The sequence below is a fragment of the Callospermophilus lateralis genome, chromosome 6 (assembly GCF_048772815.1).
Source record: "Callospermophilus lateralis isolate mCalLat2 chromosome 6, mCalLat2.hap1, whole genome shotgun sequence".
Taxonomy (NCBI): domain Eukaryota; kingdom Metazoa; phylum Chordata; class Mammalia; order Rodentia; family Sciuridae; genus Callospermophilus; species Callospermophilus lateralis.
The window spans coordinates 29,503,418-29,529,583 of record NC_135310.1 but is presented as its reverse complement, the minus strand read 5'-3'; positions in this window follow the sequence as shown (position 1 = coordinate 29,529,583).

The following is a 26,166-nucleotide window of genomic DNA, read 5'->3' as shown; positions in this document are numbered from 1 at the left end:
CATGAAAGGATTATTGTTTGGGGTGATAACTGTAGGCAGGTAGGGCATGGCTGGAGGATATAGGTCACTGAGGTGTGACTTTGGGGCCTATATTTTATCCCTGGCCAATGAAGCATCCCCCCCCACCTCCTCTGTTTCTGGGCTCCTATGAACTGAGCGGCTTCTCTCTGCCATACCCTTTGGTCATGGTATTTTGCATCATCTCAGCCCTAGAGCAATGGAGTCAGCTGACCATGAATTGAGACCTCTGAAAACAGGAGCCCCAAGTGAACTTTTCCTTCTCTAAATTGTTCTTGTCAGGTACTTTAGTCACAACAACAAAAAGCTGACTATTACACGATATAAATGCCAGAGTGGAAGTGGAAGGTCAAAAGTGATAGTTCAGGGCTGTGTTCTTCAAACTGTGCCCTAGGTACTCCCAGGTATGCATCTGGGTTCAGGGATGGGTGCAGGGTTTGGAGGGGGAAATGATGCCCCCACGACACCTGATACTCCTGCTTTCATTCCAACTTGACTGGATTTATTTTTGTTTGGTGTGAGTTTGGTTTTAATACTGGCCTTTCCATATTGCATCAAAAATGAATTCTCTCAAATATTACCATTAAGACTAGGGAACTGAACAACACAGATGAGATAGAGAGGGAAGATGGGAGGGGAGGGGAGGGGGGATAGTAGGGGATAGGAAAGGCAGCAGAATACAACAGTCACTAATATGGCATTATGTAAACATTGTGAATGTGTAACTGATGTGATTCTGCAATTTGTATTTGGGGTAAAAATGGAAGTGCATAACTCACTTGAATCAAATGTATGAAAGATGAAAAAAATAAAATAAAATAAAAAAAGAAAAGAAGGAAATGAAATAAAAAAATAAAAAGAAAAAGAAAAAAGACTAGGGATCCTAAACTCAGCTTTCCAACCCCTTCTTTGGAGAATCTTGGGTAAAGAATTCCATTATCTTTTCTGACTTTGTTCTTGTTACATAATATGAAGGAACTTGTTTTTTTCTGGTTGGTTATTATTGTTCCTTCTAGGTATAAAATCCTGCCAGTTTTCAGACATGTGATAAAAACATATATAGATGTATGACTCCAAGAGCGACCCCCTTCAAATTAAGCATGTTTTCTAGTTTGTTGATCTGTTTCATTACTTGTACCATCTTTCCTGACATTTGAATTCAAAGACTTTCTAGAAGTTTCCAGACTGTCTGCAGTAGCTCACAAGGCAATGGAGCAGTTCAAGAAAAGTAGATTCTGGAAGGATTTTGACAAATTGGTCAACTCTAATGCAAATATTTTTAGCTGAGAATAGTTTTCTTTAATCAGGACCAGATGCTTAGCTCACAACCCATGACTTTAGGATAGAGGGATAAGAACATTTTTTAAATTAAAAAAGGACATAATAATATGCACCATCTTAACTGTTTTGAGTACACAGTTCAACAGTATTCAGTATGTTCATATTGTTGTGCAACAGATATCTAAAACTTTATCACCTTGCTAAACTGAAAATACTCCAATTGAACACAAAATTCCAGCCCTTGAAAGCTGCTATTCTATTCTTTGTTTTTATAAGTTTAACTATTTTAGGTAACTTTTAAAAGTGGGATCATACTTATTTATCTTTTTTTAAAATTACTGTCTTATTCCATTTGTAATGTCCTCAAGATTTATCCATATTGCATCATGTGACAGAATTTCTTTCCTTTTTAAGGCTGAATAATATTCTATTTTATGTATATATCATATTTTTATTCATTCATATGTTGATAGACATCTGGGTTGCTTTCATCTCTTGGCTATTAAGAATAACTACAATGAACATAGTTGTGCAAATATCTCTTTGAGGTCCTGCTTTGGATTCTTATGGAAATACACCTAGTGTGGGATTGCTGGATCATGTGGTAATTCAATTACATCTGTCTGCAGTGCTCTTCTGGTATAGGTGGCCTGGGAGACAGAACAAAACCCAAAGTTTCCATTTCTGAACTTCTACGCTGCTCAAAACTTCCTGATTTTGATCCATGCAAGTTTATCAGAAAATGGATGCTTCAGGAAGAAGCAGGAGTTAATCCCAGGGTGGAGAGACTACCTGCTCTTTTGAAATCCCCAGCATGCAGTAGAACCACGCTTAATAAGAACCATGTAGTTTCTGATTTTCTTTTGCTCAAGCCTCTGGGGCATTTCTAGACTTAGCCCTTATGGCTAGAAATCACAAGAATGTCCAGAATGCAACTTAAAATATGTCAGTTCTCATTCCACTCATCTGTAAACTAAATAATTTGCACAATAATTCCTCTGATCTCACCTCCCTTACCAGTGGTAGTTTAATAACTGAAATCATTGAGAACATTTCAGTGATTTGGAAAATACTCAAACCCAGCTTTTGGGACACCAAGGAGCAGCATTATCTGAAGTCAATTTTGCTTAATAGTGTATTCAGAACACTCAGTAACTGAACCACTAGGTACCATGGTGACAGAAATAAAGGTAGATGGATGGGAGTTATAGCAAGACAATGGATCCCCTGTCTTTAATGTTAATGAGTTGGCCCCTGCCATATATTCCATCTGTTCACACACTGTGACCTCAACATACATGCTGCATGAAAATATAAAAGAAAAAATGTACATTAAACAATTGTCTTCAAATTTGGATTTTTAAGGAAATGGATACAGATGGCTGATATTTGTACAATACTACTTTTTCTCCTGCCCCTTGAAATTAAATGCATTTACAAAACTATCATCGGGAAGAGGATGTTTCTATTTCTCAGCTCTTTTCTTCCCTTTTCTGTCAGTTATGCCTCACAGGAAACAGTATGGACAATTACCAGTCAGTTACTGGGCTATGTGAACTGCTGTCTTGGTCCAGGCACTACTGTGAATTAAGATATGATGAAGGACCCAGTAATTTGATTTCTTCAAATGCTAGTGATAATTATTGTAATTGTCAAAGCAGTGGATCAGTCAGAGCACTTACATTGGATATAGTTTTAAGAATGACCAAGTGAACTCTAGAAAATAACTTTTATTTTTAAGGGGAGGCAATGTTAAGGATCAAACCCAGGACCTTGCCCATGCTAGACAAGCACTCTATCATTGAGCTACCCCCACCAGCCAACCAACTTGAATGTCTTTAAATTTGAGACATTTCCTAAAGAAGTTCTGGTATAGATGAGCATCTTGGTCCCAAAGAAAGAGAGAAAATGGAAGTTTGTAAGTGTGAACTTTAAAAATTTTATACAGAAAAACTGGCCAAGACATGGAATTCAAAACACAAAACAGATTTCAAGAAAACAAAATAAATAAATAAGCAAGGACAACAATAATAAAGACAATAACAAATCCTTGGAGGGAAAAACAGCCCATAGGGAAGATTTTTCTATTCTCATTTGCAAACCCTTAATCTCTGTCTTGTTGGCTGTGGAGCTAAGAGACTGTGAAATTTCTGACCTCATTTCATATTGAAGACAGACTTGAGCAGCTGTCACACCTCCAAGACTGTGTGTGGCAGGCTAAGGCCTGTTGCTTTCATCTACCTGGAAGTAAGCCCAAATTAGACAAATTTACCACTGAGTTGCATTTGTGTGGTGTGTGTGTGTGAGAGAGAGAGAGAGAGAAAGAGAGAGAGAGAGATACCCTTCAAGGGACTAGGGTAATGCCTTCTCCACAGCTGAAGTCCCCCAAAAGGAAAGATACAAGGTGAATTTACCATCACTACTTGAAGCTATTATTTAAAATAAATAAATAAATAAATAAATAAATAAATGTCTGTGTGTAAGAGGCAGCGGGCACACAGGTCAAGTGCATGGGCTCTGACCTAATACTGCTTGAGTATAGACCTTAGATCTACCATGATGAACTCTGAGACAGTCAACTCATCCTGTGCCTCAGGATAGGCAAAATGTTTTCCTGTACTCTCTAAAGTCTTTGGGAGGATTAAATGGATTTTTAACTATGGTGCTTCTACAACAGCCACTGGCAAACATAGGCGTCAGCCTGACTCTATGTGCCAGTGGTCAATATCAGTGGGTAAGAAGAGTAGAGCAACTGGGGTAAGAAGATCTGAAAGGTATAAATTTGCCATCTTGTTTTTAAGAGCACACAGTATGGCTTCCTGTTTAAAACTTCAGGAAAGGTATTGTTTCATGACACCACTTGAGCTTGAAGTAGTCTGGGTTCTTTCTCACCAAAGCCTTAGTAATGTCAGACGATAAAATTCAAAAGTGAAATTTGACTTCTAAGTTTCACTATTAAAAGACAATCTTGTTTGTTTCTATTAAGAAACAAGGCTGTCAAAAATTTATCATGGTGTTATCTGGGAGAATAAAAACACACACCACAACACACACACACACACACACACATCCCACAAATAATCACAAGCGACAGGATTTCCTGAGAATGCTAAATAAAACCACATCTGGGGTTTCACATTCATTGCCTGCATAGGAAATAACCATCATCCTGACCCCAAAAATGAAGGAGGAAGCATTAGATGGGAAGGGGTTGTTTTAGAGGGACAGAGTATTAATAAATAAAGTAAAATAAATTCATTATTTTTCTAAAAGTCTAAGGCAAGAGGCAAGGGCCTTGAACCTAGGTCTACTGCACTTCATGGTTGTTATCAAATACCTCTGATAACAAATATAACATGTCAGATGTATGTGAGGTGTGTGTGTGTGTGTGTGTGTGTGTGTGTGTGTTTATAGATAAGGTTCTTATCTTTGATTAAATTTTTAAGTGTCACCAAATTTATTAAGATTCATTGGACTGGGCTGGGGTTGTGGCTCAGCGGTAGAGCACTCACTTAGCACATGTGAGGCCCTAGGTTTGATCCCCAGAACCACATAAAAATAAATAAATAAAGTTATTGTGTCCAACCACAACTTAAAATAAAATAAAAAGATCCACTGGACTAGTAACATATTTGAAAACATCAGGACAGGAACAAATGGAGAGTTCCCTCTTCCAGGCGTCTGTGCTACATATGGATATCTCTGAAAGTTCTTTTAAAATTCCCAGATGATCCTCCAACTAAAATACATTAGCACCATCCAGGGAGAGACAAAATTCCTATCATTTTATGTTTTATGGACAGCATTGAACCAAGTCCAAAACCAAATAATCCTGCCTAAATTTCATGTACAAACTAGGAAAACTGAATTTTAGAGGAAAGTGTCTTATCATTCATAATAATCTAATATTTCTGAAATGAATATTGATGCAGAATATAATACCAAAAGTTTAGGATAGGACACCCCTATGTCATTGTAAGACACTGATATTCACAGTGTCTATAAGGTAGTGGGAGGAAAATTAAGCTTATGTCACAGTGCCACTGCTTGCCGCTGTCCCACCAATGTCCCCAAGTCCTAATGAAGGTCTTTCTGGAAGAAAGCTGCCTTTTATCTGCCTGCTTGATCAGCAACTGAGACTCTGATATTCAGGTTAACTCTCATGTTTTAACGAACTTTGACATTGATATCACCATCCTGATCATTATTGTGAGACGAGGTAGTCATATGCACATGAACACAGTCACCAGCCATGCATCGAACCTACACAAATACATATAACACACACATGTGCGTGCACATAGAATCTGGAAATATGTGCTCTATGATATTCTTTGCTTTCCCTTGGTTACAGAACACAGTCCAAGTCTTTGGGGACTTGGTGAGGCATAAAAATTAAGCCCATGTTAGCATGGCCCTCTAGGCTCTGTTTCCCTTTTCCCTCTTCTTCCTGCATAACATGTCTTTTCCAACCTGTCCCCATGCCTCCTGTATCGGGCATTGGAAACAGACTGTCTCTACCATGCCAAAAAAAATCCCACACCTCTGCTTCTGTCCCTCTACTTGAAATCCCCCTAGAGACTATCAAATCTCCATTCTACTCTTTGCCACCTTCAGAATCCTACAAGGCCCATTTCAAACACACCTCAATTCTGAATTCTCAAACCAGAAGCAATGTCTCCCTCTACTGAGCATCTTATGTATTCCTTTTATTATACAGCGTTTAAAAACTTTCTCTCCACAATTGGACATTTCATCCACTCGTTCCCCTGCTTCTTCCTGATCTCCAAGTCTCCCCCATATTCACCTACTGAACACAGAGGATCCTCAACAAATGATGGGGACATGAACCTGGTTAAATATTACGACTATAGGATAGAAGAAAACTCCAATTAATAAAAAACATGATAATTTACAATAAACTTTTTAGATCTATGAACATGATTTTCTTCTAGTCCTTACAAATATGAATAGCAGAAATGCATTTTTTATCTATAGACACAAATATAAGGTAGTGCACAGAACACCCTGGCATTTCCTCTGTTCTTTCATCCTGTGTGCTTAAATCTGCTTTGTATTAAGGCACCACAATTTAAGAGCTGGAGAATTGGGGCACCAGGAGGATCCTTGCATGGCCATTGGATCTCAAGCATCTATTTTCTTCTTTCGGTCTTTGCTTCCTTCCATCTAAACTATTGTATTGACTTTTTGGTTATTGTTACAAAGATTGTGATAAGATGACACCCAGACAGCATTGGAGCAGGACAGTGTTGCTCCACCTTGACTGAGGCACTTGGCTTCTGCTTTGTTAGGTTATACTGCCCTCTTCTGGACTCTGGCCATAACTGAATCCTTTGCTGCAATACACAAAGCTTTCCAGCAGTCAGAGGAGTTACAGTGTATAGGAAACAAAACCCTTCCAATATGAAATATCTCATCATAAAGTTTAAAAGTTTTTAACTTCAAAAAACTACTCAATGTGGGGCTGGGGTTATGGCTCAGTGGTAGAGCACTTGCCTAGCATGTGTGAGGCACTGGGTTCAATTCTCAGCACGACATAAAAATAAATAAGTGGCCACTAACAACTAATAAAATATTTTTAAAAAACGACTCAATGCTACTTTTCATGATTTTATTAATTACAAATATTTTCAAAACATTAAACATTCAAAATTCTTAACATTTTTCTCTTGTGGTGCAAAGCTTGTAATGTTGACTAAAAGGTGGCCCCTGTATTTTACTAAAATATTATTTTTGCTTAGTTTCTGGTTTCACCAAAGACTTCTTGATTTTGGTGGTGGTTTGTTTTGTTAGCAAGTGATGTGGAGTCATGCCTAGGCTCTGCCGTCCATTAATTGGGTGACCAGGGTCCAGGACAAGTCATTATCACTCTCAGTTTTAGTTACTCCATCCAGATATGGCTCTCACCAGGGATGGTAGAAAGATAAAATGAAATATTGCATGTGAAGGCCTTTGGAAAACCCTAAAACACCACACATACGAAATATGATTATTTCTAGATTAAAAAGACACTTGAGATCTGGGGTTGTAGCTCAGTGGTAGAGTGCTTGCCTAGCACATGTGAGGCATGGAGTTCAAACCTCAGCAGCACATAAAAATAAATAAATTAAAATATTGTGTCCATCTACAACTAAATTTTTTTTTAAAAAGCACACTTTAATAAGGGATATTAGATGTTATGGTACCAAGCAAAGTGCAATTTCATTAAAAAGACTGAATTTTTTTGAATTATGAAAATATTTAGAAATATATGAATCTAGAAAATATTGTTTGTTTCCTTCCCTGGAAATCCTTAGAATAATATTGAAAATGATATTTTCCTGAGGAACTTCTGGTATAATCTTAGCAAAGGGCAGGAGGTTAGACTAAAAATCTAGAGTATCTATAGTCCTGTAATTATATATATTTTTTAAACATAGAAATTATATTCTACCTAGCAATAACTTTCAGTCTTTAAATAGGCCTTATAGCTTTAGAATAAAAATAATATAATCACCTTTAATTGTACATCTCTTATGATCATGCAAAAGGGATTTCACATATATCATTACCTCATGTCTACAGAAAAATCCTGCTCTACTGTTTTTATCCTGTATGGGAGGAAATTGAAACCCAGAAAAGGTAAGAAACCAAGGCCATGTGACTACTAAATGATGGGACTTAAACTGCACTGGGCCTGTTTCAACAGCTTGTGTTTAATCAACATTAGTATAATTTATGCTTCATGAGAAAAATTGCCCAAGGAAAAGTGGAATCTGGAAGTTAAGTGACACTAAGTTTCTTAGGAACCATCCTACTTCTCTCTGCTGCACTGAGCTAATACATACTTAGCCAAGAATTAACGTTTGAGTTCTGATACTCCATATGGCTGTTCACTCACAGAAAAATGAAATACTTCTATTATGTAAACCAAGAAAAAGTACGCTGTGTGTAATTTTTTAAAGTTGATTAGTATTGTTTTACATTTTGTTTCCAATTCTTTTGAGTGACGTAAACTTCTCTAAGAATGCTTTCAAACACTAGGAATCACAATTCAAAGAGAAATTAAGAGCATGGTAAAAGTGGAATAAAACTGAAAGAAGAAGAAGTTAAGTCCTGGGATGCTTTTTCATATCTTCAAGTACTTTTATGAGCTATAAAATCTCTACATTGGTGAAGAAAATATGAACTATCCTTGATATAAAACACATATATAATACAATGACATCAAAATATTAGGCAATATCTATGATGCATCAGAAGCTTCATATGCATTATCTAATTTTATCTCCACCAAAATCCTCCAAAGTAGGAAGTCATATGTCCAATTTGACTTCAGGTACCTTGCAGTGAGGCCCTGGGCTAGTCATAACAGGGCCTGGATACACAAGGATTACAATACTATCAACCAGGCTCCTTAGGCAGGGGCCCTGGGCAGTTCTGAAACCCATCTAGCACTTCTTGGCCCATAGCAGTCCAGTTGTAAGACTAGACTTCATCTCAATCTGCACCCCATTGCCTTTTGAGCCTTGCATTCTGTATTCTTGTCTCTAGTGGAGGTTGCTACACCTGTCAAGTTCATTGTCATCTCTAACTCCAACCCTGAGCCCTTGGATCCTTCCTGAGGGGTCAGATTATTAATTTCTCCTTTATAAGTAAATCCTCATCAATGTTTCCCATTTCGTACAGTCAGTTTTATTCCTCATCTCAGCATCCACTAACGTGTAGATATTTGCTTGCCAAAATGCCATTCTCAAGCCAAAAGTGCCAGCATCACCTGCCATCTTGTTAGAAATGCAAACTCAGGTTCTAGGGCTGGCAGAGTCTATAGATCCACCAGATTTTTGTACACATCAAAGTTTGGGCAGCACCAGTCCTAACTATCCTTAAATCCAAGGTACAGAGTACCCCTGAATTTTATATGACTTCAATACATAGTTCTATGGCCCTTGGAGGTAGAAAACATGCAGAGTAGGCTCAACCTAAAAATGAATAACGTCTGAGAAGCCCATGCCAGACGCAAGAACTTTAGTCAACATTCTAGTCTCTCCCATGGGTGGGGACGGAGTGGGAGAGTGGGGAAAAAGAGATGGTGGGAAGCAACCTTGGTGTCCGGCCAAGAAGGAAACATCATGCAAAAGAATCACATTCCTGTTGAGGACAGCGGAGTCCTGGCATCTGTAAGGAAGAGAAAAATACTCTCTGGATATAGTCGCCATTGGTCTTTTTGACACTGCTGTTTTTGACATAAATACTTAGCATTCACTTCAGGTCTTTCACATATCCAGCAGCCGACTGATTGTCTCATGTGCACATGTTTTCACATCCCCATCATATATATACATATACTTATGTAGACTTTCTATCCAGTTAAATCCAAATGTAAGTTTTCAAAAGACTTTATTTCATCTTTCCAAATACTTCCTTTCATATTTCAGAAAACCTCCTCTTTCCACCTAATTAATTTTCTAACATTTGTTTACAAAATGGAAATTGTTTTTTATTTCCCATTACAAAGGTATAAAACAGCATAAAATAAAGAGAATTAAAAAAAAATTCTGAATCCCTCAAACCATAGAAAACACTATTAGTGTAAAGGTATATTTCTTCCTCCCAGAATTTTAAAAAAATGTAACTGTAAATATATAGAGAGATGTGCTTATATGTAAATGATTATTTATATATCCTTCCTTTGTTCTATTTTTACAAAATAGGTACATATCATACACAATTCTTCATAAGCAAATTTGTTCTATTAATAGTATAGATTAAGCACATATTTATTTGCCAATAAATTGAGAGCTATATTTATTTTGAAAGATTCCATTCTTAAAGCATAATGTTCATAAAACAATATTTTGCCATATAGTGTTTTTTGAAGATGATATTGAAAATATTCCTTTATGGTGTGCATGTGCCCAATACATAACGAGGTGTGGGACAATTCCCTTCTTTGCCATGCGGCACTGGAGACATTTGCAATAAGTAGCTTCTGTGGAAGGGAGGGGGCTTTTGTTCTTTCCAGAGCTCTAATCCTGCCCGTGGTTTAAAAAGAAAGTGTGGTGGTGATGAATGGGCTCTAAGGGTCCTGGGCTTGGGCCCCACTAATTCTGAGTTCCATTACTAACTCGGCCACAGAGTCATTCCAGGCTGGACATGGAACTAAGCATTTCTTTGTTAATACAGTGGGAATATTCGTGTATACCTTAAAAGGAGCAATTGTGAGACTCACAGGCTATCCCTTCAGAACATGCGGCACGTAGCTCCATGCCTACCACATACAAGGATTTAAATATCTAGGAGTGAGGCAGGAAAGTGTGTAAAACCACCTCCAGAAAGCAGATAGGTAGGTAGGTAGGTACATAAATAGATAGATGTGTAGACAGATAGACAGATATAGATAGATAGATAGATAGATAGGTGAAAGAAAGAGGAGAAAGAAAAGAAAAGTAAGAAAGGAGGAAAAGGAAGAGAGAATGACAAAATACCCAGTCACCATTCATCAACAGAGTCTGGCTGAAAGAATTTTTTAGACCATGCACATTTAAGGAAAATAAATCCCAATCGAACCAATAGTGTGCAGGCCTGGGTAAGAGCTGGTAGGAATCCTTTAGGTTTGACTCTGAGCCATGACAGCATGCTCTGCAGCCAGCAAATACCCTTCTCCAGCAGGAATCTGCCCTCTTTCCTAAGGCAGTAAGGCAGAAGAGTGTGGGGCTGAAGGTGAGGACTTCCATGTGCAGTTGAACAACATTAACTTTTCTATCTATGGGGGTGAACATACATTTTTATAGATCTTTTTATCTATATTGATTTGACTATCTATTGAGAGATGTTAAAGAACTTCTGCAGACAATCAGAAGCATATATGGAGAAAGAAGGAGGAGAAAGGGAAGGAGCAGGGGCAGGGTGAATAGATGTAAACCTCATTTCGCTTGTTGCAGCCAAGGAGAATATACTAGGGGGGTGGGGGGGGATCACCATGGAGCTTCTCTGCAAGAAGGATTTGGGGAATTCTGAGGCAGGATCTGAGAAAAGGGGGGCTGTTCTCAGATGAAGAAGGTGGTCATTTCAGCAGTCTGATAATCTCAGTTCAAGAATCAGGAAGAACAAAGTGGTCCTGGGGGTCACTGGAGAGAAGTCAGCCAGCAGTAGAGGATGTTAGTGATGGCTTCTATAGCTGAGCACCTGCTCTTCTCTATGCAAAATACTGTGGACGTTCTGTTATAAATATCACAGAAGGATTACCGACTCTGCTATTTTCCTTTCTCATTAGGGAAACACTGTGTGTGTGTGTGTGTGTGTGTGTGTGTGTGTGTGTGTGTGTGTGTGAGAGAGAGAGAGAGAGAGAGAGAGAGAGAGAGAGAGAGAGAGAGTATTTCAAGTAAAAAACAAGTGTCACTTGTGAAACCGAGGGCAAACCTGGATAAACCTATACTTTCATTTGTATCTGTTTACTTTCTTTCATTGCTGGCTTTATCATTTCCTCAGCTAAATGGCAAAATATTAGAAACCTAGTAGCTTTGTGGTAGAGAGCATCTCTGATTATGGCTAACGGCTAAGGGTTTTTCAGGAATTTGGAAGTAGCATTGTCTTGCCCAAGCAACAGTCAGAAGACTTCCAACTCCTTCATTTGGGGGACACGTGCCAGTGTCTGACATGGGACCTTTCAACATCAAAAGGTCAAAAACACTACCCTCAGATTACGCTTATGTTGCCAACTTTCTGAACATGCATCCTACACAGAGCAGTGAAGTTTGCTGACACATGCGCAGATCATAGTGTACTTCGCTTTCCCTCCCTCCGGTCACCTTTCCACACACCTTAGACCATCCTTTTTCTTTTTGCCATAAATACCCCTTGACCTCATCCTCAGAAAGGTGGATTTGAGATTTGGAAATTGGAGCTTCATGACAGACTTTCCGTTTTGAGAGCAACCCTTTATTTCAGTGGGTGGTTTAGTGCATGGTGGACAAAACAGATCCATTCAGTAACACATACAAAGCTTTTATATCTACTAGGCTAGGCAGTTCATACATGCTAACTCCAAGCCACAAAGCAATTCTCTTGGAAAGATTGTTATTCCACAGATACCCACGGCAGAGTTCAAAAGAGCACAGCAAATGCACAGCCCGGCCTGGATTTCAAAGCAGAACAGCCAAATCCCTCTTTGCCCTCCAGCGCAGCCCTTGCAGGCTGCCTACCTGACTGAGGGTTAGGTGCTTTCACCAGGTCCCTGTGTTATTACTAAGCTATTCTAATAACTCCTCTCTCTCTCATCTTTAGTATTCTTGCAATGATGTGTATGGAGGGGAATTGCACTCTAATATTTTTTAAAAAGCTTGCCATTTAAAAAGTTACACATTATTTCTGCCTGAGCTGAATTTACTTCTGGGGCAGTCTCCTTCCACCTGTTTCCCGAGATATCTGCCACCGCAGATAAGAAAATACACGCCTCAGGGGGACGGTGGTAGGGGCGAGCTGGAATTGTCATGAACCTGAACCAGATGTCTTCATTCTCTCTGTGGCTGGAACAATTCCTTCTCACAGCTCTACACGGCTCACTAGACCAGCCGTGGTTTTAAGCACGTTACCTATATTATTTTGTAAAAGCCATGCAGATAGGGTGTTAGGTGGGAAATGATATTAATCTCAAGTTTATAGATGAAGAAAGAAATAAACAGCAGTTGACTGACCTGCTCAAAGTTACCCTGCAATGAAAAGGGGAAGAAGGAGGTTCAAACTCTGGGCCTCTTGATACTGAGCTGTGTGTGTGCATGTGTACATATGTGTGTGTGTGTATATATGTATATCTCAACATACATAATGTAGATCTATCTATTATCTCTCCATTATCTATCTATCTATCTATCTATCTATCTATCTATCTATCATCTTTCAACAGAAATTTGCTTTTACAAAAATCAAGATTAAAAAAAAAAAAGCCAACATAAAAGATGTGCAGGACTGGGGATGTGGCTCAAGTGGTAGCACACTCGCCTGGCATCCCGGGGCACTGGGTTTGATCCTCAGCACCACATAAAAATAAAAAATAAAGATGTTGTGCCCACCAAAAACTAAAAAATAAATATTAAAAAATTCTCCCTCTCTCTCTCTGTCCCAAGGGGGCCAGTCTTGGGCAGTCCTGCTGTGCAGGAGGGACCATTCCTACTGCACGGAGGTGGAGTGAGCATGGCAGTGCATTAGGAGATAAGTGCTCTGGACTCCAAGGCTCAAAGCTGTTCTGGCCCATAAGGGGTGGGGAGTGAAGGTGGGCTGGGAACTGGGCTGGAGGAGATTCTACAAGGGCATCTGAGGACAATGCTGGGCTGGTTGGAGAGAGGTCACACTCGTTAATAAGGTATTATTGTCTGGGTGATATTTCCCTTTCAGTATCTTTGAATTCTTAGTAAAATCATATTTTAGCACATCTCCAGTTTCTGCCATTCTGTGGGGTCATTATCAGCAGTGACCATCCCCTGCTTGGACTAAGCAGCAAGACAGAGTGATCCAGCCCCTTCCAGGCCAGTGGGTGTCACTGTGGGGAACTGAGTTCAAACATCTTGATGCCCCCAGGCATCCCAGGATGGCAAATGCAGCAGGACAGTCTGGCCAGGGGCCATTGCAGACAAAAGGAAGATTTTTTTCTGAAGCAAAGGGTCCTTAGAATGGCCTACCTAAAGCTGGCTCTTTTCTAGGGATTGAGCTGGTAGAATATAGAGAACTTATCCATTCTCTATAAACAGAGAGGCTGTAAGACTAGAGTACATGGGTTTTATCTTGTTAAAACAACATTTGAAGAAGAAAAAAAGGAGTTGGGAGAGATGAAAAAGAGAGAAAAAACAAATTAACAGTATTTACTAAAGCTGAACACATGTATACCCTGATGTAGCAAATCTATTCCTATTTTCCAACAGAAATGGGTACTTATGATCCTCTAAAGACTGGAGTACCTGTAACAAACTATTTGTCTCTTTGTAACAGACTCAAACTAGAAACTACCCAGTGCACATCAATAACAAGATGGATAAAGTAGGTGTGAATATTCATCCAGTGGAATGTAATCCAACAATGAGAATAAATAATTTACCACTATTCCCAAGAACATGGTCGAATCTCACAAATATATTGTTGATTAAAGAAGCATGACACAAAACCATGTAAGCCACGAGGGTCTATACACATAAAGGTCCAAAAGAGGTCAAATAAATCTATATTGGGAAATGCAGCTCATTCTTCTCTGGTGACCACATAACCTTAGAAAATATACAGGGAGACTCTCCACATCCACATGCCACATGGCAGCCCTCCATGGGAAAATAGGCCAAAGGTGGCCTGGCATGGGATGATAGAGAGATGGGAGAATTCTGGGGATGACTAAGGCACCAGTAGAATTAGGCTCAGCAGTTATATGAGCCACTGTATGAAGCTTAACCCTGGTACTGCGTTCTACCTGGAAGGGACCTTGTTGATCCTGGTGCACAAAATTCTAGCCTTACCTCTGGAGAGCAGGAATCACAGTCTCCCAAAGTAATTATCTGAGGTCTTATATTTCCTATCCCAAGTTCTCCTGTGACCTCCTCATAGATTGAAAACTTTTCAATTATTTGGCTTACAAAGTGAACCGGAAATGACCCACCAGTCTCGAAGCTTTGGACTGGGCTGGTGGCAAGAAGGAGTCAGAAACATTAGCGATTGTAATAAAATTTTCTGGAACAAAATTCTTCCCAGTAAAATGAGTGGGGTTTTCCTGAGTCTTTGATACACCACAGTGGCCTACAGTGTTTCTTGCTGTTGTTCCAGGTTCCTGGAAGAATAGAATCACTATTGTTAGCTCTGCCTGTGATTCTTTTCCTTTATGTCAGTTAGAAAGACATGGTGGCCTTTCCAGTCAGAGGCTGGAACAAGGTGGAATCCATTGTCTCCCACAGCTTATCTGAGAATCAGCTGAAACTGCCACAAAGAGCTCTCAACTCAAATTCAGAGTCTATTGGGTGACCACCGTCTAGCTTATGGAAGGACCTAGGGGACCTCTACCTTTGTATGCAAAACAAAGGAAGATGATACATGTGTGTCAAGAAAGTTCTGAGAAGAGTGATTTCATATGTAATGAATTTTGAATTTAGTATGGAGGTGGTCGAGCTGTTCATAAAAGGAGACAGATTGGACACATAACGTATTTCCTCTTGAAGTTGGAATTTGTATCTGACTTTTTAGTTAGCCGTGTATTCATAATTGTGGGTCAAACCTTCACTTCGCTCACAATTATAAGCTTAAGGTGTCAAAAAACGCTATGGCCCGGAATAAGCTGAGACTTGAAAAGGATGTAAAACTTAATATTAGGAAAATATGAAGGGAAATTACGAGAGGGGATTTAAGTTTTATTTGAAAATTAAGGAAGCTATTTGCTCACTGCCTGGGGCAAGTGATGTAGTGTTGATAGATTTCAGAGAGAAAGCAGACCATCCCCATAGAGTAGACTGTGCAGAGAAAGCTGTTCAGAGAGAGAAAAGGGGAGTCAATGAAGTCTAAGACATGTTAGGGAGTTTTTAGAAAGCTGAAGTTGATCCAGTGACGCTGATCAAAGGTATCTGGTCTCTGCGAATGAGGTAAGATAGGGTAAAAAACTGGCTTCTTAACTGCCTAAAATGAGTTTTGAAGGTTACAGAAAGCATGGGAGATATCCAGAAAGGGAAATAGAAGCATATTTATGTTGACTTAGACGCTACAAACTATAAATCAGCAAGTCTGATGTTGGTATTAAGTAAAATTCTAGGAATATGTATTGAAAGTATGGTCATGATGTAAGGACATGGTGATCCTGGGGAGACTTGGTGGTTTCTGGGAGACAGCATCTAAGCAAGTCCGTCCGGATGGAGCTTATTTCTTTGATGACGGATTTACTGGAGAAGTAGTAACAGTGCACAGATTCCAGCACGGTAATGACCAAGGGTGACATAAAATCCTTACAACAAAAGGGAGGAAAGTAACCATATTGATGGTTATGTAGTCGACTGCGCTGGTATAACTCTAATATGAGCCACGGCTCCCTCCTCTTTCACATTTTTACTTCTATCTGAAGAGGTTTACATGGTGCACAGATTATATCTGTATTGATGAAAAGATGATGTTTGTGGTGGGAAGGATGATTTACATAAAAAGAGAGAATTTAGACTAATCTAATAGGACTAGAATACTGAAATACTATCACTGGAGTGATAGACCTAATGTACTCCATCTAAGCCTCACTTTTCTAACCTGTAAAATGAGGACAATATTATCTTTTCCCTAGAGTTGCTGTGGAGATCCAATAAAAAATGAATTAAAAACCAATGCATTAAACTTCATTCTTAGTGCATAGTTAGTCCACTCAACTATTTTCTTTGATACTGCTAATAATGCAGTTGCAGGCAACAAACAATATGAAACAAAATAAAATGCTCAAAACTCTGGATTTTGCTGCAAACATCAACCAGGAAGGTGTAACTTAATGGAAATTCATAGATGCTCAGATTGATGTAGACTCAGTTTGAGTCCAGAGTGTATCTATCTTTAAAATCTTGTATCTGATTTCAGTTGTCTCAATGGAATTTTAGTGTCCAGAACAAGGAAGATGGTTGGTTATTCCCTTTGCCCATCTGAAAATCTCTCCATATGGTAGGTTCTGAATCCAGAACTGGGTCTCACACCCTGGGAGGTTCTCAGCCCTGGCTGCAAATTAGAATGACTTGGGGAGCTCAGAAGCCTACCAATGTTTCTGACCCCCAATCCAGAACATCTAAATCAGAATTCTGACCATTGGTTTAAATTAAATATTGAATATTGAGTTTCTTGTTTAGGGGTCCATCCAGGGCTGTGATGAAATTTGAAATTCAGACATATAACAAATTATTAAACAAAGATCCAGAGTTTATTTAAGACAGGAGGAAAGGAGCCATCCAACAGTGGAAGGGCTATAATGTAGAAGGATGAGATTTTTTTTTTTTTTTATCTTCAGAGGGCAAAACTTATACCACAGTATTCATTTGCAGATAAATAGATATTTTTAACACATAAGAATAATAATATAAACAATTATCTTTGCTACAAGTTTGAATGAGTTACTTTGGGAAATTATTAAATTCTCATAGTTGTTGGTGTTCAGTGTTTTAAAAACTACTTTCCAGGGATGTTATCAAGGATATTATACAATAAAAAGAGCTATTATATTTCAATTCAATAATACACTCGTGATTTTATTAAAATTTCTTATTCTTTTTGATGATAAAATTAACCATATTTACTAAAAATCCCAGGGTCAGATATTGTTTTGATTTTTATGGTGCTGGGGATCAAACCCACAGCTTCATCTATGTTAGGCAAGAGTTCTACCATTGAGCTCTTCATCCTCAGCCCAGATACTGGTACTTTTAAAAAAGACTCCCAAGGTTCCTTGCTACCTCCCAGAAATGTTCTGGCTCCTGATACCAACTTCTGCTGAGAACCCCAGTGATAAAGGTGGCATACTATTATCTAGGGATTTGTAGAAAACAATTGATTATGGTTTTAGTCCATTTTCTGCTACTATAACAAAATAATTGAGGCTAGATAATGTATAAAAAAAGAGATTTATTTGGCTCACAGTTTGGGAGACTGAAAGTCCAAGATCAGGCAGCCAAGTTTGTTTAGTTGTGTCACAACATGGTGGAGAGGTAAAAAGGGAGAAAGATTTGTGCAAAAGAGAGAACATGGTAAGACAAGAAGCAGAGGGTTTCAGGGCCAGATTTGCTCTTTTTAACAACTGGATCTTATGAAAACTAACCAATGTCCTTCAACAAATACATTAATCTCTTCCTAGGGTGATGTTCTAATGATCTATTTGCCTCTCACCAGGACTCACTTCTTAAATGTTCCACTACCACTCAACATGCACACACTGGGAACCAAGCTTCCCAAAAATGCAAACCATATCCAAACCATAGCAAGTTCCTCCATGCATAGGAAACATGGGGGAGATTTTGGATGTAGTTAAGGTAACCAAAGCTCAGAAAGTCAGAAAACAGTGAGAGTGAAATGCAGAATCTCAAGGTCTTTGATCATTCTCTATGCTTTTTGACTATGCCAATCTCAGACAGGTAGGTTGAATCCTACTCAGCATCCTTCATAGAAAGGGTCTTCATTTTGTCACAAAAATTTTTTTTTGATCCTCAGCCAATTACCTATTGATTTGAAAGCAGTCTACACAACTGAATTCCAGTGAGATAAGAGGGTTTTGATAGGCCCTACGAGGTTGTGACAATAAAAGATTACAACTATACAGCAGGGCTCAAAATCCTGGAATATCATCTGTCTAGTCCACAACTTTCTGTTCCTATTTGTGATGTGTTTGTTCTGAATATGAAGAACACTACTGTGTTAGTAAGTCTGCAATTCTGTCAGCCAATGACTATTAGTTCATCAAAAGGAGGGAAAGCGCCTTGGCAAACAAGAGAGGTTTACTTCATGTAGGTTATTCACCAGTGATCAGAGAACAAGAGCTATCACATTAATTCCACAAAGTTCTGACTGATCCCTTTATTTCACTGCCAGAGACTGACTGGGAAAACGCCTTTTCTTTAAACCTTTGAGCTCAGTGTCACGACAATGTAGGTCATTAATCGACCTAGTGAATGGGCAGGGCCTCTGTTTTAACTAGATTACCAAACCTCTTTGTTTATCCATGTGTTTTCTTGAATTCAAAATAGTTTTGAAAGAATTGACTGGTTTTGAGCAATCTGGCATGCTATCAAAGGATATTCAGATATGCCTTCATCATTTGATTTGGATTAGATCATCTGGAATCAAAATGGGTCCAAAGTAGAATTCTTTAGACCTATAATACTTTGGGTAGTTGACAAGTATTTGTTGAATCAGTGAATAATTCTTTTAACATTAACAATGATTAAAATTTATTTTTATACCCATATTTGGTCCTGTGATTCACTTTATTCTAGGGAAGTTCCACAGTTTTGTGCATGTGTTTTTAGTTGAATTCTTTCTGTCCCTTTTCCCATTTCCCAGTTACTAACAGAATCCCAATTTTGTTTAGGGCGACCTTATGCCCAGAAAAATATGCTGACCACTAGGTGGAGCCAGTAGGTACAGTTCTAGTCGAGGAGCCAGACCTGCTGGAAGCTTCTAGGAAAGCTCTGGTTTCTTACTGAAAGGAAATAGAAATGATACCAGCTGATTCATGTTTTCGAGTCTCAGATCAGCGACTCTAGTAATCTTCTTGTGAAGCTGGGGAAAAGCCAAGAGAACTGCAGAGACGATGGCCCTGACATGGAAGGTTCACTGTTTAGGAAAAAAGTCACAACTATTGCCATACACGAAACATGCAGGTGCGTGGTTTTGTAGGCCTGCAGCAGGGCTCTGTCCACAGGCAGGTAACTGAGAGGTTGATGTCGTGTACTCAAGCAAATGAAAGAGGAACATTCAGACTTTTTATCATGGATGAGAGGTAAGAAGACAATGAATTCTTAGAAATGTAACTTCTACTCGGAGAGATTGGAGCAAGGAACCTCATGAACAGAACCCAGGGAAGAACAGCAGTTAGGAGGCAGCTAATAGATAAAGGAAAAGGAATGCATGCTTTCATTTTATGCAATGACTGAATCTTTACCTAAAAAAAGTTTGAGTCTAAAAGAAGCATGATTAAAGTCAAGAAATAGTAAATATTAAAGACACTTCATTTCTCGATGATTTATTCAGTTAACATTGTTTGAAGCAATATTCCCCTGGTAGTGAACATTATACTTGAGTGTTTTCCCAGTTAGCTCAATGTTTATATTTCTATAAATATCCTTTCTGATCATTCTACGATAGTTTAGTAGGGACCTAGACATAAATATTTTGAACCCCATCAATAAATGGGATAAGGAACTGAACAGACATTTCGCCGAAGAAGAAATACAATCGATCAACAAATATATGAAAAGATGTTCAACATCTCTAGCAATTAGAGAAATGCAAATCAAAACTACTCTAAGATTTCATCTCATGCCAGTCAGAATGGCAGTTATCAAGAATATAAGCAATAATAAATGTTGACAAGGATGTAGGGAAAAAGGTACATTGAAACATTGCTGGTGGGACTGCAAATTGGTGCAATCATTATGGAAGAGATATGGAAATTCCTCAGAAAACTTGAAACCACCAGATGATCCAGTTATCCCACTCCTGGGTTTATACCCAAAGGACTTAAAAATCAACATACTACTGTGACACAACCACATCAATGTTTATAGCAGTTAAATTCACAATAGCTAAACCATGGAACCAACCTAGGTGTTCTTCAACAGATGAATGAATAAAGAACATGTGCTATATAAATACAATGGAATATTACTCAGTCTTAAAGAAGAATTCAATGATGGCATTTGCCAGTAAATGGATGGAGCTGGAGAATATCAAGTGAAATAAGCCAATCCTCCCAAACCAAAGGCTGAATGTTTTCTCTGATATGTGGATGCTAATTCACAATAAGATGAGTGGTGGGGCTAGGGAAGAGTAGAGTTACTTTGGATTAGGCACAGGGGAGTGGAGGAAGAGGGGGAGGTTTGGGAGTAGGAAGGACAGTAGAATGAATCTGAGAAAAGCCAAGAGAACTGCAGAGAAACAAAGGGATCCATCAGAACTTTGTGGAATTAATGTGATAGCTCTTGTTCTCTAATCACTGGTGAATACCCTACATGAAATAAACCTCTCTAGTTTGCCAAATAAACTTTCCCTCCTTTTTGATGAACTAATAGTCACATATCACCCTATGTGCATATGTGACTACATGACCCGGTATGATTCTACCTCAGGTACATCCAGAAGAATGAGAAGTTATACTCCATTTGTGTACAATGTGTCAAAGTGAATTCTACTAATTAGAACAAATTTTTAAAATGTAAATAAATAAATAAATAAATGTTTTGGTGTTATGTTGTTTTCTTAAAGAATCACATTTAATTTCTCTAAAGTGGAGGTGAGCAACATCATTTTAGTAAGGGATTAGATGGCAAATATTTTAGGCTTTGCTGACCACGTGTTTCTGTGATGACTGTTGCCCTTTACCATGGTGTGGGAAATCAGCTCTAGACAATATACAAAGGATCATGTGTGGTTGTGATTAGATGAAATCTGATTGTCAGTCCTGACTCTGAAGCCACATCAATATCAAGTGCCAACTTTCTGGGATGGGTTAAGCTACTTGGTCTTCATTTCTCGGATCTTTCCCTATATGAAGTGGATATACTAGGACAACTCTCATCAGACTTCAGAAAAGACAACAGATTGGTTGGAAAAACAAAACCATATTCATGGAAAGAGGAAGAAACAAGGGCAGGTAAAATATAAAATTTTACTACAGTTTATAAACTCAGATATATGTATAATATGCAAGCTCCTTTTGTGCCTTTTATGATCTTTAAAGACATGTGAGCATCAATAATTGTAGATTCCTAAAATTTCCAAATTGGAAGGAAATTGACTCAATAAGCATCACATTTTTGTTGAACAGTAGAAACAGGCGTGGCATCTAGATGTTTGAAATCTCAAATGAGTGGACTCTTAAACGGTACCACAGCTCTGTTCTCAAAGGAAATACACATTTCTAATAGATCCTGGGGCGGAGGGAGTCCTAACGCAGAAATTCTTTAGTTCCTTTATTTTTTTTATTTTTTATTTTTTTAAGGAGAGTGGGAGAGAGAGAGAGTGGGGGAGGGAGAAAGAGAGAGAGAGAATGTTTTTAATATTTATTTTTTAGTTCTCGGCAGACACAACATCTTTGTTTGTATGTGGTGCTGAGGATCGAACCCGGGCCGCACGCATGCCAGGCGAGCGCGCTACCACTTGAGCCACATCCCCAACCCCTTCTTAGTTCCTTTAGAGGAAATATGTATGTAAAATTAAAGCAATGATGTTAATGTTGGAAGATTTTTCTTGGAATTTTGCTTTCATGCTCTAGATTTTGTAGATTGAACACACACATAGATTTTTCTAGCTGATGCCAGTTTTCACTGCAGAGCTCATTAGCTCTTTGTAAATTCAATGATTCTTTCAAGACTGAACTGAGGTGTAACAGTGATAAGCTCTTGGTCCCAGGTGCAAAGGCCAGCATGGTTCACCACCTGGGTCCCCGAGAGCACCTCACACACATTCCAAAGTGCTTGAGTGAGCCATCGCAGCAGGGTCCATGGCTCCACAGAGTCCTGGGGTCTTCTGGGCAGCTGTTTACCTGGATGTCAGAGAGAACTCCAATGTCCACATAACAAGGGGGCACCAAATAGCTGGGAAGTGGGCAAAACAATGTGGTTGTTCCTTTCTTTCTGGCAAAAAGACAAAGTCAAACAATGTTAATACTCATTTCCAAACTTACCATGCTTGTCCAGAGTTCTCGCCTTCAGGGCTGCATCCCAAGGTCATGTTTGTACTACTGCCCTCTTTTGGACAGAGACTGAATTTCATCCTTGTATCTTTTTTTCTTGCAGGCCAAGGTTTGAATCGAGCTCTAATTCAGGGGGGCTCCCAACCATCCGTGCAAAGCCAAAGTTCTTGAGATGTATATTTTTTTCCCATGTCAGCATTTGGGGACATTGATGTCTATTTTGATTCTAAAATCAGTGCATGCTACTTTATGTAATTGGTGAATACAAAGATTGTGATAGCCAAGTAGAGTATTCAAACAAAATCTTGAGTTAGCTGCTTAGATTGAAGCCAAGGCTCATTTCTGCCCCTACAACTGTCCCTGCAGCATCTCTGCAGAAGCAAACCCCTCAACAATGGCCAACTTGAAAGACCCCATTCTAAGGGGTCTCTGAGTTTAGAGAAACCTGAAGGTCTCCTTTGCAAATGTCTTTCTCTGTTTAAACTGCATTTTTATGAGTTGATTTGCAAAACATGAAGTATTTTTGTCTTCCAAAACTATGATGCCAATATGATTACTTCCACAGGCAAAAATGCTGCCAAATTTCTGTAGCTTGCTGAGCCACAATATATCAGTATATAGTGCTGCAGTCACCTAAGGAAACATGCTGGAATATGTGACAGTTAGAGGACTGTGTACCTGTCCACACCCGGTGGTCCCTGGCATGTCTTCTTACATATCTACTAGGTTTCACCTTTTATTTGATGAGGTAGTCCCTTGGCAGATTTGTAGGCTTAAAAAATAAATTACTTTATTTTTTACCAATAGTGGCTTTATCTCATGGTGAAGATCTACTGTAAGTAAGAATCAAACTATTTAAAGCATTCAAAGAATTAATTTATAATGCGAAATATGATAGGCACACAGAGAACTTTTTGCCGTGGCAGACCTATTAGATATGCATCTACCTAAGACCAACACTGACAGAACTGAAGTCTGAAAAATCAAATTTATTAAACCATTTTCAAAGAAATGGCTTATTATAGGATTTGAGAGAGGACTACAATTAAAGGGACAATTAAATGAAGCAGTGCTTTGACAGGCTTATGGTTAAGTCAGGCTGCAGGTAAAGGTCTAGTCTGGACCATGACATGGGCTTCAGGTCCTGTTTCCTTGAAAATCTCTAAATTAAGACTGATGTGTGGAATATTGTCTCTAGGCACCTCTGTCCAAAGTGTTGGATCTGGGTCAGAAGTTGGGCTGCTTCTCCATGTAAAAGACTGAAATCCTCCAGAAGGGAATGGAATGTCTCATCATAGAATTTCAAGCCGCAAACTGTTCCAATGGCCAATGATAGCAGAGAAAAATGTTTTTCCATGAATAAGACAGCAGTAATCCCTCCAAGAAGAGGGTTTATAGACTTCATGGCATGCCCTTGAGAAATAATATTTCCCATAAACTTTGCTGCTGGCTTTGTTGTGTCTGTCATTCAACTGGATAGATGTCTAGACGAGTTTCCTTTCTCAGGGGGGTGGTAAGTGATCACCCAAGTTAGCTGGCTGTGCCTGTGGGAAGGCGAACAGAGCAAGACTGTTGGTGAGCCCAACATTTGAGAGCCTTGGGCCAGGATAGGCAACCAGACTCACTCACACTGGCCTTGACCCTTGTTCTGTCCTATCATTGCACCTCTCCTTGGGTCTTTCCTTACTTTCCCTTGAGAAGAGCCAAGAAGATAAAGGGTGGCCCAAGCTCTCTTTTGAGCCATTCTTTCTTCTTCCTTGATGGTCTAGTTTGTGTTATCTTCATAGTTTCACTCTGAGAAGGGACTAAGGGCCACATGTTATCTCCAAATTTTGGAGGAGACACCTCATAGCTTGCCCTAAGAAACAGCTGACAATAGGATTATAATTTTGGCTGCAGTCACAGTTTGGTTGAATTATAATTTTAGAAAACACTAAAAAAAAATCTGATTCAATATCTTCATTTTAGAAGTAAAAGCAAAAGCAAAATAAAACAAAACCAGAAGCCAGAGAGACATAATAATCAGCAGCGAATTTCAGGGGGTCCACAGAGCCTGACTTGATGTAGAATAGGGTTTTTGATCCCTGGAGCTGAGCTCAGTCGTAGAAGCCCCAGGAGCCAGAGAGTGCACTGTGGTGACCATCACCAATAGACACTGGGTCTGAGAACTATTTAGTGTAATGGATTCCAGGCTTGTCTATTGTTAGCTTGAAAGTAACTAGCCAAATATCTATCTTCCTCATCATATGAGCCAAAATAAAATACTGAAAAAATGTCTAAGGCAACTTGACTAGCTCATGTTTACCTAGTTACGTGGTAATTCATTGTACGTTAACACTTTGCCAAACTAAGAGAAAATGAAAATGATATTTCTGGCCCTGCAGATTCTCTCTCTCTCTCTCTCTGTCTCTCTCTCTCTCTCTCTCTCTCTCAAAAGTAGACACTTGTACACACACACTTTCCTGTTTTAAAAACATGTGGGAAAGTTAATAAATGATTAACTTTCAAAGCAAAGGTTTCCTTGATGTAATTTCTACATAATTTTTTGAATTTTCCAAATGAGGTGGAGCTGAAATCCCCAGGGCAATTTCTGTCCATGGATCAGCAGGATAAACCTGGACTTCCCAAGTGATGTCAGAGAGAGCTGGGTAACCAAGAACATCAAGAGCAAGCCAGCATCTTGACAGATGGCCTGAACAAACAAGTGTGAGGTTTTGATCAATCAATATTACTACTCTTCTGTTAAATACCTATAATTTCATATTGAAAATGGACTTTGAAATTGTCTGGCTATATAGCATTGAAATGTCCTTTAGGGAATATTGTAAAAAATGGTCTAGCAAGGAGTTGGAAGTATATTTTTAAGTGGTAAAAACAAGTTACAAGATGATCTGGACAGTAAAACCCTACTTTGGTTAAAAAGAAAAAGAAGCAGAAGAGAAAAGAAAAATTCCTCGTGGATAGTTGTGTGTATAAAACAACAAAAAAAAATTTAAGCTTCAAAAATATCTGGAAGAAAGTCCATCAAACTGTCAGAGGTAGTTACCTTTCCAACTATGTGATGGAAAAGGCAGGAGATTTTCATTTTTTACTTTATGATCTTGAAGGTTTGCTTTTGTTATAATTGGCATTTAAATTTAAAAACTCAATTTTCAAAAGGCTTCCAAGTTGTAAAACATCACATATTTCACTTGACTCAACTGCTTTGGGTGTGAATAGCACTCACATTAGCTGAAGTGTTATTTATGAATTGCTTTTAATTTCAACAACAATGACCTTATAAAGTTTTCTGATACATTGAGGTTAAAGTATTATACTGTAATTTATAATGCATAATATTAATATTATATTATGTATAACATATATGATATGTAGTATGTAAGTATTAGAGGCTCTAAATTTGTCATAAGTGTAGTCTAATGAATTCATTTATTTAATAAATGTTTAAGCACCTTCTGCACATAGGCTCTGAGCCA